Genomic DNA, 14,996 nt, shown 5'->3' on the forward strand with positions numbered 1-14,996 from the left:
TATATTGATAATCATATTGATATATTTATCCAGGGTGTCCAAGACTTTAACTCAATTCTGACACTATCTACCCAGAGATAGGATCTGAATCCACAGATAAAGGGCTCAGTCCCAGGAGACTGCCCTCCACTTCAGAGGTCAATCCAAGGGCAGGTCGATCTCTGTGCTTCTGACCCACTGGCTGTAAATGAGAGGTTCCCACAACCCCCTCCTCAGGTTCAGTGAATTTTCTAGAACTGCTCACAGAACTCAAGAAATCCCGTTTTACCCACTAGATTATAGGTTTATTATTACAAAGGACATTAAAAGATAGAAATCAACAGCTAGGTGAAGAGATACCGAGGAAGGTCCCAATCAAAAGAGATTCTATTATCTTGGAGCTTCGGGCCCCAAAATGGACAGGGTGACACATGGAAACATTCTGGTTCCTAACAAGGAAGTTCTCTAACAGCTGACCTCCTGGGTTTTGATGGAGGCTTCATTACATAGTCAGGATGGACTAAGTCACCGGCCACTGGTAACTGAATTCAACCTCCAGCCCCTCTTTCTGCCCCTCGGACTGAAAGCTCCAAACCTCTAATCACACAGGGTTTGTTCTCCTGGCAAGCAGTCCCTTTCCTTGGCTGGAGTCCAAAGTCACCTCCTTAACATAACAAAACACACCTCTATCACTCTCAACACTTAGAAAATTCCCAGGGTTTGGGAAGCTGTGAGCCAGGAGCTGTGGGTGAAGACCAGATATCTTATCAATCACAATATTGCCGCAAGTCACTTACGCTAGTCATTCTCATTCACACACAGGCGCACGTGCCAGATGGTAGCTGTTCAATTAATAATTGTCGAAGAATGAAGGAATAAACAAAAGGATGAATACACGAATAAACGAATGAATAATCAAATGAATGAATGCTTAAGGTCTCTTCCGAGTATTAAAAAAAATGACTCTCATGGTGTACACAAATGAAAAATTAAGTAGTTAATGCTCAAGTGAAAAGTTAAATGACAAAGGTACCCCTGACCACAGCGGTTCCCTATAGTGACGCCCTGTGGTAGAAAAGGGGTACTGCAAAAGTTGTTGCTTCGACTTTGCAGCGGTGCCTGGTGGTGTCGTGTTGCCCAGGATGTGCCCTGCCGTTTGTTTGCTCCTCCTCTGCCACTTTCACATCCTAGCCTGATCATGAAGGCTTCTGCTTGGCCCTCTCCATAAATCATTGCTTATTCATTTAATATTGCAATGCTCTGAATACATTTTGCTTGGCTTTGTCAGAGAGTGCCAGGAGGCAGGATTGTGAAGATAGGGACGTCTGTCTGGGGTAAGAAGCATACGACTATTGTTTCATACTTTATGCTCTTGTATTAACCTTTTGTATTACCCCTCCTTGTATACTAATAAATGAACTGAAGACATAACAAATAATAAAAATGTGATTTATCAAGCCTGCTAGTGATTGAACCTTTATACACCAGCCACATTGACACTTTTTGTACTAATCCTGCTACATAGCTCATCTAATTATTACAACAGCCCAACAAGGAAAATGAACTTATTATCCCATTTCGCAAAATAGGAAAGGGAGTTTCAAATAGTTCAGTTGCTCGCTCAGTGACGCAGTGGCAGAGATAGGACTGGGACCCAGACTACCTGTCTTTTATACACATATTGCCTCTCATAACAGAGCAGAAATAAAAATAGGTTAGAAAGAGGAAAGGCCAACATAACTGGGTGTCTGCTTTACTTCTATCAGCAATTAAACTAAAATTGGAGCACATGTCTTATTTTGAAATGGGCTTTCCCATAGAATCCCCTATGTATCTGGGGGGGGGGAGCAGCACTAAGAAACAGGAATCCTTTGTCAATTAGAATGACATCAATGCTGTGTATGGTTAAGAATGGCAGATGCATGAAATAAAAGCTGATCTAGCCAATGTTTTGTACAAACCACAAGAACTTATTGCTGTTTTCATACTTGTACTTCTTGGGAGATCAGTGTTTTTTAGGGACACATCCCTTTTTTTCTTTAAAAAAAAATCCCCTTAAGAAACCGAATATGTTTTGGCAAAGATAATTAAAACATAAAATTTATTTTAAAAATTCAATGTGGGTCCACCCTGTGGACCAGTGGAGAAATGAAAACCTCCAGGCTCTCAAAAAAAAAAAAATCAAGGGTATTCATCCAGCCAGAGAAACTCTACACAGAATAACATACCGTCCCTTGTCTGTCCTCCGGGAAGGATTTGCTTCTGAGGTACAGAATTAGGGAGTGGATCTAATGAACTGCCTTGACCCCTCTGTCTGGCGTCTGAGCAAGTCTGGAATATTTGGAGACTGGGTAATTGGTCACTAAGTTTCCCTGAGGCTTTGTGCTTGCAAATGAATTTGCTGCCCGGGTGAAGGCAGAAACCCAGTCTCCCTGAACTCAGGAGAGGCTGCGAAGCCAAGATGGTGGAACGCCATGCCAGGAGAGCGGACACGTCGGTGCTTATATTTCGGTTATTGCCTTCATATGGATGTGTGGAACAGACAAACAAAACCAAGGGACACAAAATACTCATAAAATCAGCTTTGGTTTCCTTGAGCTGACACTTTTTTCCTGGGCGATTGGATACATGCTCCCCTCGTGTGGTCAGACAGTAGAATACAGGGGAAGAGAAAACAGGAACCAGGAGGGTCAGGTGAAGCTAGTAGGTCCCTAGGAATGTGGTTTTGTTTTTTTGTTTTTTTTGCAAATGTTTTCTGAAGAGCTTTTGGTTTCTAGAACAAAACGCTCCTTGAAAAAGAGAAAGGAGGAGGGGAGGGAAGAAAGGAAGGAAATAACAAAACAACCAAAAAACCCTGAAACAACAAAATAACTTTCAAAAAAAGTCCCTATTTCCACCTTCACAGAGCCCTTTTTTTAATCATCCAAACAACACATGACTCCCAGCTCTGTAGTCCAATACAAAAGCAACAGAGAATAATTTGGTGAGACTCTGCTAGGTACTAGGAACTGTGCTAAATGCTAAAGATTGAAAGCTGAAAACGGCGTATTGTCTGCCCTCAAAAACTCATATTTAATTGTGGGTATAAGTGGGGGTGAGCAGAACAAGTCGTTTTAACATACACGTTAAATGACGACATAGGTGTACACAGAATGCTTTGGGAGGACATAAGCTGTTTCGTCCGGTTTTTGAAGAAGATGATGGCTGAGCTGATTCTTTAAGATTTATTCAGGACATAAATGGCCATGCCAAGTAGCGAGTTGGAACCTTATTTTCTAGAGCTGGTTACATAAAATAGCGGCCTGGTGTTGGCTGGAGGGTTTTACCCCAGTCACAAATCCCATGTTTATTTATGTGTTTAGTACCATAAGCATTTGAGAGTTAACCCCACGTAGGCATGGGAAATTTCACAAGGAGGAATTTTAAAGATGAGAACAACCTACTATGATTTGCAGATTATTAAAATCAAGTGGGAAGCAAGTGCTCCTGACTTAATGATGGGGTTATGTCCCGATAAGCCCGTCTAAAATTGAGTAAGCAAAAAATGCATTTATTACACCTAACCGACCGAACATCATCGCTTTCCCTACACTACCGTAAACGTGCTCAGAACACTTATATTAACCTGCAGGTAGGCAACATCGTCTAACACAAAGCCTATTTTATAATAAAGTGCTGACTATCGCATGTGATTATTGAATACTGTACTGAAATTGGAAACCAGAGTGGTTCTATGGGTACTCACCATCGACGTAGGCAGCTGCAAGCACGCTGGGCACACCGACGGACGTTTTGTAGACAGGACGGGATGTGGAAACACAAAACACAGCATCCGAAAAACGCTGGCCAAATCGTCCCCTGCAGAGTCTCAGCTGTTTACCCTTGTGAGTTGCGAGGCTGGCTGGGAGCTGCGGCTCCTGGCTGCTGCTAACATCACTAACCCCAGGAAAAGATCGAAATTCAGAATTCAAAGCACGGTTTCGAATGAATACATGTATCACTTTCGCACCACCCGTAAAGTCAGAAAACCGTAAGTCAAACCGTCGTAAGTTGGGGATGGGCTAGATTTAAATAAGGCGCAACTGGAAGCACTTAGTTCAATTAGGAAGCTACAGCAAGAGCTCAGGTGAGAAGCTCCCAGTAGAAGTGATGGAGAATGAAGGAGAACTAGCTTCCACAGCACGTGTGAAGGACTGATTGTGGAGGGGCAGGTCAAAGCAGGAGAGAATTAGGCCCATGAATCCATCACGGTTCCATCTAGGATCTCTCACGAAGCTGGGGGAACACAGGAGAAGGAGCGGGTCTGGAATGAAAGGTTAACTCAGGATACTTGTGGTTTGTGGTTTTCTCATGGCTTGCAGCCCTCCAGTTTTGATTTATATTTCATTGTTTCACAGCCTTATCTGTCTTATTTTACTATAAGTTCCTTGAGAGCAAGGAACACGTCTTGTCCCGATATCCCTTAGGATGCCTTTTGAAAAAGCACTCTTATCAAATTGTTAGAAATGTCATCCTCGTGAAAATAAATGAACATGCATCAAAGTTTTATGTACTTCATTCATTAAAGAGTTAGTAGAATGGTGGAGCTGATTCAAGAAGGGTTTGAAGAATGGCAAAAGGTATGCTGAAATGAAAGCAATGTTAGAAACCAAAGTGGTTCATTTGTATGTAGGATAAAAACCTAATCTTTGGGTTTTTCTTTTTCTATCTAGCAGGGGGGGGGGAAATATATCATACCTTATCAATTTTCTGTAAGTTAGCATCTAACTTTAGAGGGTTGTAGAACATCTGAGCGCTCATTAGAGTCAAATGACTTTCCAATTGGCATATTAGAAAGCAGTCGGAAGTGAAATTATAAAGATACATACATACTCATCTTTTTTACTTAATTCCAAGTTTTGAATATTTTTATACATACTTTCCAATAGGATCTCTAAGACTATTTAATATAAATTTTAAAAATACTGAATTTATATCCTATGGCTATACAAAACAGAGTTGTGGTGGTGTAAATTAAAGGCAAAGCAAAATCAATAAAGCAAAAAGAAAATACAATTGATAAAATGCCATAATTAAATTTTAGATTTGTTCATGCATTTCTAGGCAGTCAGGGCAAAATAATTTACACAGCGAATTAGTCATCTCTTATCATAAAGGAAGGAACAGAAATCCAGTTCTGAGGTGGCTGATATTTTGTTTTGTGTTTCCTCCTCCTCTAGGTGTCACATGGACCTTCCCAGAGATGACACAGAGGTAGTGGCCTTGTTCTCACCATTCGTACATCAGTTACAGGCACAGATTACCAACGACTATTTGTTATGAAGTTTTTTGATGAAAACAAACGACTCCATATTTATAAGTGCATCTGCATGCAAAAAAATGTATTTGTTAAAAACAATTTTTATTTGGAGCAATTTCAGTGAGAAAAAAGCCTTCATACTTCACCCTTACATTCCATATGTAACCACAAAGTTGCTTAAATAAAACAAGCACCCTTCATCAGTCATTTGGCACAAATCTTTACCAGATTTAATTAAAGATTACACCTTTGACTTTATGGGCAAGGTCAGCCCGTGACTGGACACCTGAACATCTTGGCTGTGCTTCTTCAGGTGTGTCCTGAGCCCGTAGGACGAAGCCCTCTGCCTGGGCCATAGTGGGTGTTTCCTCTCTCACTGGCACCTTAGTATCTCCAGAAGACACTGGTCCTTTCCTCTCAGGTAGAGAAGTCAGTTGAGTCATTGACATGATAGCATATTTGAATTTTATACCAGAAGTGGAGTTCATCAAAGCAGAGTTTTTCATTTATAAAATTATACAGAATCCATAATCATCATGGCCTCTTTCATGACATGCCAAGCTGCCTGGTGCCTTTCTCACAGACTCAGTCAGGTGTACGTCTCCATCAAATAACGTAGATTGTGACGTCTTGAGGGCCAGGGCTATAGTTTACTCTTTTCTGTTTTAAGGATTTGGCATGGCATGTACACGGTTCCTACCAACGGGTGACACAACACTGGAATGAACTGATGAGCGATGCTTTTTGCTAGTTAAAGATGAAGTTACAGTTGAAAAAGAAGACCCTCTTAGCATGGATTTTTAGAGCCCACTCCTAAATACTAGTATTTTTAAATGGTTCTTAACAGTGACCTACAAAATTGCACTGCATACTGTACCAGATTTGTTCCATATTTGTCTCACATATACATGGGTTGTCTCCTGCACTGAGCTCTTTCAGGGTTGACCCAGACATACCAGGCCATAGGGATGGCACATCATGGATGCTCACGTGACACATGCTTGTTAACTTGTTACATCTAGTGACTCTACATGGTAGAGAAAAAGGTAGGTGGATAAAGGAAAAGGAGTAATATCTAGAATAAGGATGACGAGTAGCTGGAAGGAGTGTCTCCCAAACTCTACTCGAAGCAGGCATGCTAATGACTATAGGTCTCTCCCTCGGAGTATAAGTCTGCGTGGACTTTTCACCACAGTGCCCCTGGCAGGTATAAGAAGAAATTCAGAGTGGACATGAGAAGAAAGCTCTTGACTTTCCTTGATGTAGAGTTTGTTCCCTTTATGACACTGAGAGCCCTGATGTGCCTCACCTTGTTTTTCAAAAGTAGGTAAGAGTTCAGTTCAAAACAAAACCTATGAACAAGTCAAGATAAAGTTTTAAAAAATGCAGCCCATTTTATTTGTATATAAACTAAAACACCAGAGCTCATTGATTCCTATATTAAATACATAAATTATAAAATAACCATTCATAAAACTTTACGTACAATAAGTTGATTCCAGTCTCTACGGTAATACATACAGTACATGTACACGTCGAGTACTTCAGGGGACCATTCTGGTGATACTCAGTCCATTTATATTTTTCTTCCATCAGTAACCAAGCACTGAAGCAATCTATGGAGTCATGCTAATGAGACGGAAAGAACCCCAGTTGAGGCAGTTGATTGGATGAAAGCTCTGAGAAGTTGGCCCCCTGGCTACATGTATACAGACCTCGGGGGAATCAGGTATTCAGCTACATTGGCTCGATACTTGAGTCCCCACAGAATTGGATCTTGAAGGTTAACACATGCATGAACCCGTCTGCAAATGGGAGTTTTAGCAGATAAAAATATGAGGCTTTTGGCTAATATTAATACTGTAGGTTGTGCTGGACTTACTGTTGCTCTTCCCAGAAACCCACCGGCATCACTACAAGGCTTCAGTAATTGGAAAACCAATGGGTAGCTCTTTTCCTCAATCACCAACAGGGAATCGTAGTAATGAACAGAAGGTGGGGGAGGAGGGATAAGAGGCAAGCAAGGAAGGGAAGAGCACAGACACTGGATGTTGAACAAAAAACATGAGTTACCAGCAGCCTCAGAAAAGCCCCTTCCTTAAGTCTTCGATCCTAGGACAGAAGTACACATTTAGTAAGCACTCAGCCATCATACTATATACAGAATATATAAGTGTATATATGTACATCACATTATTTATAAGTGTTTTGGATTTTGATTTGCCTCATTATTATGGTTAATTGGGGGACATAGGCACATTTTGTGAAATGTCAATCAAATATAAGTGATTGCTATTATTAATGGATGCTTGGGGATCTGCAATTTAGCAAGGTTGTGGACTCTTGAGTGTAGGCAAAATTGGGCTCAGAGTTGTTTATCCACACCACTCCCATCCCATAGTACTTTGATATAACAAGGATGGAAATATAAACATGGGACAAAGACCTCAATGCAAAAACACAAAGACAAAATCAGGGAACTTCACCCAATCAACCAACCACTTGTACCTCTGAGTTTGATACACTGTGTTGAACAAAGCAAATTGTCATCTTCCTATGTTTGCCACATTGACCCTGGAAGTATATCTTTAGTAATTTTGATTGAACATTGGACTTGGACTCTCAACGATAGAAGATTTATTTAGGAAAAATGAAACTGCCAAACTAAAGGCAGCAAAAGAATGTGAACCTGCCCTGCCCAGCACTGAAATAGAATCACAGAGGATCAACTCCAACCCTCTATTATGTCTGAACCCTCTTGCCAATACGCTGGAAATTCAGTCTCCAAACAATATGTTATGTAGCAAAGACAAGGCAGTGTAACAGAATGGAAGCTTTCATCCCTCAAGACTTTGTGACCTACTTTTGTTCCCTTAGAAAGTAGAAGTCCACTTAAGGAAAGGCCTGGGCCCCTTCGGGAAGCATTGACTCATTACATAAACAGTCATCTAAGATTAGCTTTGATTACTGATCTCTCAAAAGTTATATTGAACTTTTTCAATATAGTAGATAAATATATATATATATATATATATATATTTTTTTTTTCTGTGCCACTCTTTGACAGATCCAAAAATGCAATTCCATCTTTAAAAAATAAAATGTCTATGCTTTCCATCTATTTTGAAGTAACATAACACACATTCTCCAATTATTTAAGCATCAACACAAAGCTGATAAGTATTATTTTTACAGTTTCCATGAAAACCTAGGCAGGTTCAAAAGCCTTACTTCATTTTAAAACAACGAACTTATGAGTTACATTGAAGACACTGCACATACATGAAATACACAAGTTTTACAGAAAAAGTTGACAATAGGCAAAAAGGAACAAGTTTGCCAGAGATGTATTCTAAGCTGAAAACAAAGTTAGTCGAAATAAAATACTGTAGCGAAAATTATTTGGCAAACCTTTATTTCCTCTATTACTAGCGAAGAACAAAATGTCTTTCTACTCCAGCGATGACCCAGGAGCTGTCTACATCATCTCAATCCTTCTGAGAAACCATGCCACCTATGTGAGCAGTTATTTGTGAGTGGAAGAAAAAAAAATTATTCTTCCACCCCTAAAATCTCACTATTGGCAATAATTTCATTTGTATGCTATAGGTTAAAAAGGGACCTTATACTTATTTTTAGCAACTTTTAGTGTTTCCTAAAATAAAACGTGGGTAGCATTAAAACAAAGTCAATTTAGTAATAGATGCTTTCTAGTCTTACAGCTAAATATAGTCTTCCTTTTTTTTTTTTCCTTTCTCATAAAAAATTTCCAATCTTGAATAACTGTGCTACATTGGGCTTCCATTTGATCTCAAACTACTTTAGAATATTGTCAGTTATGTGTATTTCCCAAGAGACAATATTTTGTTAAGAATGAATGAAGTAAATTAACCCTGAAGAATGCTGTTCTGATTGCTACCATCTCATTGGCCAAATGTGTAAGATGAAGGGATTAAAGATCAGAGTGGGGGATATCTGCTCTTTGTAAGAAGTGGGGCCACAATCAACCTCTCCATTACTGAGACACCATTTCTACTTTGTTAAACATCACCTACAAGGGAGGCGTTCCTTGAGATAAGGTCCATTTCCATGGATCCATGAGTGACTGTAACATAGTTACAATTTTGCTGATGTTTTTATAATTGTGGAAATGGATAACAGAGAGGTACCTATAAAATATTTGGCCTTAATCAATATATTAATTTTGAGGATCATGAGCAAGACTTGGTAAAAACATCACCTTTTAGCTGAAAATCTAGAGAAATTTGTTAATCTGGATTTTAAGCAATAAGAAAGAACCCTTCCTTTTGCATTTGCCCTAAACACACCTAAAGCTGCTTAGGTGGTTGTCTTATCTGTCATTGCTCTGTCATTGTCAGTGTGTGTGTGTGATGCAATCAGATCTATTGCACATAATGTATATGATTAAATGACAGTATTTTTACAATTTTTTTTCTAATCATTTAAACCACTCAGTGCTTGGAAATCAAATTCAAACTACAAGTTTCCTGGTGGGGAATGTAAGATGAAGAGAAGGAAAGTAGGTTTGGGGGAGGAAGTGGGGTATGAATTTGCTCAGATGGACCCTGGAATGGCCAACGAAGAGCAGTGGAACAGTTGAAGATACAGGACAGTAATTTATCCTCATCTCTCTTCTGAGATTTGAAAGGTTGGGTCACAGGCTGTAGTGGCACCATCTTTCACATTGCCTGCACAATGACTCTATCTACTATTCATATGTAATCTGGAACCTACCCAGTTGAACAAAGAATCCAACAGGATTGTTATTTTGCAATACAAATCACTGGGCCTCCCCCCAAAATGAAAGGGATAATCAGATTCATTATGTGATGCTATCAGTTCACTCCAGGCCTTAATTTGATGCTTGGCTCTCCTATGGTAAAAGTGGAGGTCAGTATTATGGCATGCATATGCAGTAACGAGAGCTCGGAGATTCGCATCATTAACATGACACATTCTCCTACCTTGTTCGGTATTATGAGATGATCTATTTACTACAGGTTATTAGAGACCCTGGCTCTGGATCTCTCAATCTTTATTGCTAGTAATGTCCCAGGTAGTTTGATGGGAAAGCTTCAGTGCCGCAGTGCTTACATTGCACCAAACTGAAGCACTATTTTATTATACAGGGGACTTTTTCTCAACAATACAAGAAATCCAAATGATAGAGCAGTTGTAATAATTACAAAGCACTTTGTGCTACCTTAAGCACCTCTTGTTCCAGAATTGCAAAAAAGAAACCTTATGAAAAAGCATTTAACCTCATTTTGCAGATGAGGAAACTGAGGCACAGAGAGGTTAAGTGACTGGGCCAAAGATACCTGTGTCAGCAGTAAATAGAAGAACAAAAAGTTGACCCCAGTGTTCTAGCGTTTCTTGTACATTCTTCAGTTATTGTGCTGGCTTTTGAAAATGCCAGTGGTAAATCTGAAGAATAAGATACTGAACCCACATATTGGGGGTGGAGGTGGGTTTGAGTAGCATGTCATAGAGAGTTTCTGGCTCCCTACATATTCTCTATGCATGGGAATTCTAGCCCTGTAAATAAAACCTTGACAACTTGAAAAATTGAGGCTGTTTTGTTATCTACAGTAAATGAGTTGTAAAATTAGCTTTTCAGGAACATTTATTTGCTCTCAGACCTGAATCCAAGACTTGGTATTACATAACTTAGGAAAAGTAACCAGTCTTCTAGTTGTCTCTGGTAGAAAACAACTTATCAGTAACATAATGTTACTTCTGTATAAAATAGTAGAGCTATCTTGTTGCTGTCAGCTCTCTGGGGGAAAAAAAATGTTATCAGCCTATATGACAAGAGAGGTTCAAGTGCTCTAGGCATATCAGGATATTTTAAAAAAATAATTATAACTTAGTTTAATATTCACATCTCTGTGGTGAACTCAGTAGTTGGTAGACGTTTGCTTATCGCCTCTATGGTCCTTTTACTCAAATCGTATCACATTTACTTGCAGGCAATTTTAAGCAGCCACCTGAAAACCAGTATTTTGAAAACTGAAAGGTTCAGAGATGCTCTCTGGCCCATGTTCCCTTAGAGAGGTTGGCATTCTAAACAGAACTAAGTTAGGGAGCTTGTGATTTAGAGCATTGTCTTCTTCATTTTCAATATGAATGAGATCAGTCTGTCATTCGTGGAGGAACACAGATGTGACAGAGGGTCAAGGAAGCATCAAATCTGATTTTACTTCTTATGGTGCATTCGCCTGGGTCCTTCATCTTGGTTGCCAGGGTAGCCGGGGCCACTGTGGTCCACTTCTCATCTGTTATCTGTGGAATCAATGCATTCCACCAGCTCCATCTTTTGCAGAAAAACAAACCAGAGGGTGCTTTTCTTCCTATTCACAATGCAGATGTCTCTGTTCCTGAGTTTTAAACAATAATAAAGACAGAAAAGCAAATCCCTGTAGTAAGAAACCAGACTTTTCAAATGAAACATTTTATTGTAAATAGCTCCTTATAGGTATTCCTCGTGCTTCATTCCCCACCCACCCTTGGTTTGATTTGTTTTGTGTTGTTTGGGTTTTTGTAAAATGATATTTCAGGATTAGTGTTTCCATGGGGTGTGGTGTTACAGTAAAATGACTCCCCCTGCACAGCAGGGGTAGAATGTTTCTTTGTAACTTTGGTTCCATGCCCAAGACACATCTTTGCTTGATCTGCTGAAACTGTTTCCATTGCTGAACTTTTTTCTTTACACAATATATGTTTATAGTTCTTTTCTTCTGGTTTGACATATACATGTTTCATTAAATGCAGCATATATTGTAGATTTTCAACAGGGTCATGTAGGAACTGTCAAGTAAGAAACCTTGAATAATGGCTTTAAAATACACAGCTGTAGTCCTGGCTACAGGGTAGTTCTTAGCTTTTGATCTTCCTCTCACTGCTGTAAACATTTCTGCCATCTTTGAAGGTTTAGAAGAGTTTGCCTTTCTGGGGTCTTATCCATGTTTTCGGTTACTCTGTAAAACAGGAAAAATTCTTTAATCACCATTTCTGTCAAACAGAAAAAAGCCCCAAACTCTATTTTTTTAAAGAAAAAACATTTTCTATTCTTTACCACCTCTTTGAGTTGAATGATCGTAAGCGAGTTATATAAAAAAAAAAAAAGCCTGTAAGCTTAATTCTACTAATTTAAAATGAGAAAATAGAAGTATCTATTTAAAGGTTTGTTGCAACAAAATGCACATAAAGCAATGAACAGTTGTTACCTCACGGTAACTGGCCTGAAATATTAGATATTATCATTATTACCTTTTGCTCTGGGGCCTTCCAAGGTGATGTCTTAAGAAGCTCAACTGAATCATCATGGCCCCAAATATCAATTGAAGATATTATATTAAAAGCAGGTCTGTCTATGCTTTTCAGTGACTTACTTTTATGTCACACTTTCTCCCCAACAATTGTATACAATGGCAGGCGGCTGCCACCCACCTTAAGGTCCTGACCTGGGGATTCCCTGGGGATTTTTCCACATAGGTCTCCTGGTTGACCCCAGAGATGTCCCCGAAATTGTACTTCCCTGGGCTGTGCTAGTCAGGACTCCTAGCTCTGTTTCTCTTTAAGTCCATGTGTCTGGGTTTTCACTTGGGTAAAAGTTTAGGGCATAATGTTCTCTTCCACTAAAAGCTGGAAATGGTGCAGAGGGCGTGCTGCTGACGTTCATGGTTTTTAGAGTCTGAGTGACATGGATGGAGACAACGGGATTTCCATTTTCTCGCTATATGTCCCACGACAAGCTATTTAACTTCTCTAAGTTCTAATTTCCCCATCTATAAAATAAAGATACTGGTTCTGTAGCAGAGGTCTACTGGACCCCAGAAGTGGTGACCAGGATCCAAAGTGGTGGAAAAGATGACACTTAGTACCCCCAAAGATGCTTCTAGTCCATCACACAGAGGCAAAAGATTTAAAAGATTCTTTAAAGATTTGAAGAAGTTCCTGCCACAAGTGCAAGTCAGAAATACAGTAATACCTTGGTTTGCAAGCATAATTCATTCCGGAAATAAACTATTTGTATTGCAAGACATTGCTCGTTTACCAAGTTAAAATGCATTAGAAATGTTTGCTTGTCTTGTGGAACACTCGCAAACCAAGTTACTCGCAATCCAAGGTTTTACTGTATTTGGGATTCACATCTGTGGAGCCACTTCGTGTGCTCGAAAAGATTAGGTTAGGCTAGGATGAAAGAGGAGAACCAGTAGGAAGCAAGTGCAGTCATTGGGATGAGAGTACACTGGCGGGGGAAGGAAGTCAGGGGGGACAGGTTCCAAAAGGCATAAATAGAGGTTGGGGGCACTTGTACAAAGGAGACATGCATTCTGTTGCTCAAACACAGAACAATGCACATCTTCCTTTTGTCTATCTGGGCAGAGAACTAGAGAGGGATGGTGGGCAGAGACAGGGGCTGTGGCCTCCATCCCAGCAAGAAGCTTTGGCACGTACCACCAATGGTGGAATCCAGAGTGGCCGTGGAAGAGCCTGGGCCTCAGGCGGTCAGGGGACAGTGCAGTGAGCACGCGCTGCACAGCTTCTGAGGAACTCATCCATTATCCTATGTCCCCCAGATGGTCCGTCTTCCCTTGCCTCTCACAGAAAAGACATCGGGGGCTGGTCGGTCATAGTTGGAGGAACAGCATCAACGCCAGGGAGACGGCCGCAACCATGGCAATGGAGATGAGACACATGCATCCCTTTCCCTCTTCCTCTTCCGGCCCTCCTGAAGAGCTGAGCCTCCGAGGGAAAGGAAAGAGGTCTCCAAGAGCCAGACCGTGACCCCCCTCCTCCACTGGGATAAGGGGAGCAAGGATATTAAACCGAGTCTGAGGTAGAATTTTTAAACGGAGCTAGACTTTCCAGAACTGAAAGTGACTATAAATTTTGGGAGCCAACCTAAGACTGAATTAAAGGATGAGAGAAGGAAATAAGACAGAACCTGAGTGAAAGCCATGTTTTGAGAAAACTAGATTACGTCTCACTGGGATGAGGGCCTAACACAACTAGTTACAACTATAATATTCCCATATCCCCTGGTAAAGGAGATAACTGAGCTGAATGTATATAAAAGACAGTTTAAGGCAGCGGTTCTCAACCTGTGGGTCGCGACCCCTTTGGGGGTCGAACGACCCTTTCACAGGGGTTGCCTAAGACCATTGGAAAACAAAAAGATATTTACATTACAATTCATAACAGTAGCAAAACTACAGTTATAGAATAGCAACCAAAATAATTTTATGGTTGGGGGTTCACCACAACATGAGGAACTGTATTAAGGGGTCACGGCATTAGGAAGGTTGAGAACCGCTGCTTTACGGTATGTGTATGTGTGTTTGTGTGTGTGTGTGTGTGTGTGTGTGTGTGTGTGTATTTGTATATATAAAATAAATATGTAAATACAAAAATCTTTTACTTGCAAATGTTCAACTCATATACTCTCAAGAAATAAACACTAAATTCTGTTTCAAAGCACATATGCATAATTTCTGCCTGTCACAACTGGGGTAATACCCACCATTTGAGTAAAACCATGTTGGCTTTAAAGAAAACAAATGGACTTAAAGTCTTCCAGAATGTCAAATTTCTATAGATTAAATATCTTTAAAAGGAACTATGATTTCTACAGGAAAGCCAGATTTATTCAAATTGGCACTCTGAATAGCTGAAGTATTATCCAACAGGT

The 14,996-nt window shown here is 40.1% G+C and overlaps 1 protein-coding gene across 1 annotated transcript in view; it reads right to left on the bottom strand.

Moving 5' to 3' along the window:
- Positions 1-11,737: 11,737 nt before the first annotated feature.
- JAKMIP2 (janus kinase and microtubule interacting protein 2) overlaps positions 11,738-14,996 on the bottom strand; it is a 170,645-nt gene continuing 167,386 nt past the window's right edge. The window contains exon 18 of the mRNA XM_019661439.1: positions 11,738-12,279. The gene's annotated coding sequence lies outside the window, so the exon portion shown is untranslated. The remainder of the gene's footprint in view (positions 12,280-14,996) is intronic.

The sequence above is a fragment of the Hipposideros armiger genome, unplaced genomic scaffold (assembly GCF_001890085.2).
Source record: "Hipposideros armiger isolate ML-2016 unplaced genomic scaffold, ASM189008v1 scaffold_11, whole genome shotgun sequence".
In the NCBI taxonomy this organism is placed as follows: Eukaryota; Metazoa; Chordata; class Mammalia; order Chiroptera; family Hipposideridae; genus Hipposideros; species Hipposideros armiger.